Here is a 3,073-nt window from a genome sequence, read left to right on the forward strand (position 1 = left end):
CGTTATCTCCCGAGGGGTCCCAGACTGCGAGAGGGCACAGGCCGGGCTGGGGGCCGCCCCCCTCCTCCGCCCCCCGAGTGCACAAATTTTTGTGCACCGGGCCTCTAGTAGATTATAAAAAAGAAAATACCTTAACCAATTGTAGGACTTAACCCAGCAAAATCTGAAAAGAAATATGCAGCATGACCAGGTAGATATGTGAGGGTGGGTTACATCTTAAAATCAACTAAGGTAATATATCAGATTCACAGAGTAAAGAGTGAAAATACCATGGTCATCTTAAGAGGCTCAGAGGAAATTCTTGAGAAAACCCAACGTTCTTTCATGAGAGAAATACTCAGCAAATCAAGACTTGAAATTTTCCTGAACCTGAGAATGAGCGAATATGGGACATCCACAGGTAATTCTATGTTTAATGGGAAACGTCTGGATATTTTTTTCCTGAAAATGAGGAATAAAACCAGGATGCCAGCGCTTTCCACTTCTATTTGACAATTTACTGGTGATTTTAGCCAGAACAATTTAGACAATAAAGGAAATAAAATGTATCCAGAGTGAATAGAAAGCAGTAAAACTACTTTCATTTGTTAAGACTAATCTTGTTTACAGAAAATTCTAAGGAACCCACTGAAAATAGCTATTAGAACTGATGATTTAGTACAGCAAATTGGTATGATATAAGATCAGTATATAAAAATAAACTGTGTTTCTATGCACTGCAATGAACAATCTGATAACAAAATTAACAAAACAAAACTTATTTGCAATAGAATCAAAAGGAAAAAATGGGAATAAATTTAATGAAAGTAGAAAAAAATGCATAAAAGTGCAAAACATTATTAAAACTTTAATAAAGATCCACAATTATGAAATGACAACTGTTGGTGAGAATGTTGAGATAACAGAATCCTTCTGCACTGTTGGTGGGAATGTAAATTGGTGAAGCCACTATGAAAAAAACTATGGATGTTATTGTTAAAAAAATTTTAATGGAGATACCATATGATTCATCAATTCCACTTCTATGTATTTATTTGACCAAGAAAAAGAAAAGAAAACTGTGTCTTGAGAAGATATGTGCACCCCCATGTTCACTGCAGCATTATTAACAATAACCAAGATATGGAAACACCCTAAGGGTGAACTGAGGGATGAGTAAATAAAGATGTGGTAGCACCCTCCCCCTTCCGGGTGCATGCATCTGCCTTTCACTCCCTCCTGTTCTTCCCCTGCAAGCAAGCATCTCCAAAATTCTAAGGTTCCCATGTGACTTGCAACCAGGGGAGCCATGGGCAGCGGCTGGTCATCCAAGGCTCACCCTGATCCTATCCCAAGGGCCCCTTTCCTCTGGCTTTCCAGTGAGCCAATGCAGCCCTGCCCAGGCTCTCTCCTGCTGCTTCTTCTATCCTAGTCCCTTCCTTATTTCACTGTCCCCAGCTTTAATTAATTTGCCCTCAAAATCATCTAGACCCTGCTGCATCCATTGCTTTGACCATTTTGTTATGCTGGTCATGGTAGGCTCCCTCAATGTAGAAGTGACCCTACTGGCTTGTAGCACGGTAAAAGCCCTGAATGCCACCTCCAGGGCTACACCTGGGATAAATCCAGAGCTGAGCCAGGTCAGGGAGGCTGTTCTAGAAAATTGAGCAGCAATAGATTACTTGCAGCATAACCATGGTTATGAGGGCTTTAAAGGAATGTTTCTGACAATTCTCAGTTGATAGAAAACATAGCCAAGACCCTGCATTTGGTGTATTCCATCCCTGGGAACTGCTTTCAAGGCAAAAGCAGATGCAGTCCAGCAGGATAAGACTTTTCATCTAAAACTAACTTCATAGATAGGAGTTGATAGAAATGGCAGAATGGGGAGAGAAAACCAAGATGGCGGCATAGGTAAACACCGGAGATTGCTGCTTAGCACAGCCACTTCAAGAATACAACCAAAAGACGGAATGGACATCATCCAGAACCACAGGAAGGCTGGCTGAGTGGAAATTCCACAACTAGAAGGAAAGAGAAAAGCATACTGAGACTCAGAGGAGCTGCGGTGCGGAAGTAAAGTACAGAGGTATGGCGGCGCATGCGGAGAGGGCTGGCGGATGAGGACATGGTTGTCTTTTTCAATTGGTAGGGAGTCTCAAGCTCTGAGCTCCAGTTCCAGGCGAGTCTCTAGGGACCCGGACTCATATGGGAGAAACTGGACTGTCTGGCATCGGTCAGAACTCGAGGGCAGCTTTCTCTCAGAGGTGCTTACAGCGATTGCCGGGACACTGAGAAGCGGGGCCTCTGAGGGCAGCCATAGCTGCTTGCTTCGCCCTGTTGATCCCCTCGGACCCCCGCCCGCCCAAGCTGTGTGCCTGCTTTTGCATATGAAAGAGGCCGCCCTTTGCAATATGAAAATTACCTAACAAACTTGCAGATGGCCCAAGGTCCCACGGCAACTTGCATTGCTTCAGAGCTGAGTTCCTACTGGGTAGCCTCAGGCATAGGCTAGATTAGCACCTCCTTAAAGATCCAGGAGCCAGTGTGCCCAGTGGTCAGAAGGGACCATCCAGATTGCAGCTCCTTGGATCCATAACGGACACACTCAGGGGGCAGACTCAGTGAGCACCAAAGCCCCACTGAAGCCAGTCTTGCCCGGAAGGGTGTTTCCAGCACAGAAGTTCTCCCACTGCAGACACAGCTGATTCTCACAGCCAATTGGCCTGGAGGTCAATTCCTCCCAGTGATACACTAGATTTCTTGATGGTCTCACTACCTATTTGAGGAAATAATGACAGAAAACTTCCCCTACCTGGTGAAAGAAATAGACTTCCAAGTCCAGGAAGCGCAGAGAACCCCAAACAAAAGGAATCCAGACTGTGCACAAAGCCCACAAAGGGGTGCACCAAGAGTGTCCACCTCAGGTAATTGGGGAGGCTGAGCCACTGGGCCCTATAGGACTCCTAGCACAGAAAGCCACTCTATGAACACAGGGAAGCATAAAAAATGCGGAGACAAAGAAACAGGACACAAATGACAGAAATGGAGGAAAGCAAACTACTGGATATAGAGTTCAAAACCACACTTTTAA

This window comes from Myotis brandtii, unplaced genomic scaffold (genome assembly GCF_000412655.1).
Source record: "Myotis brandtii unplaced genomic scaffold, ASM41265v1 scaffold1012, whole genome shotgun sequence".
Lineage (NCBI taxonomy): Eukaryota > Metazoa > Chordata > Mammalia > Chiroptera > Vespertilionidae > Myotis > Myotis brandtii.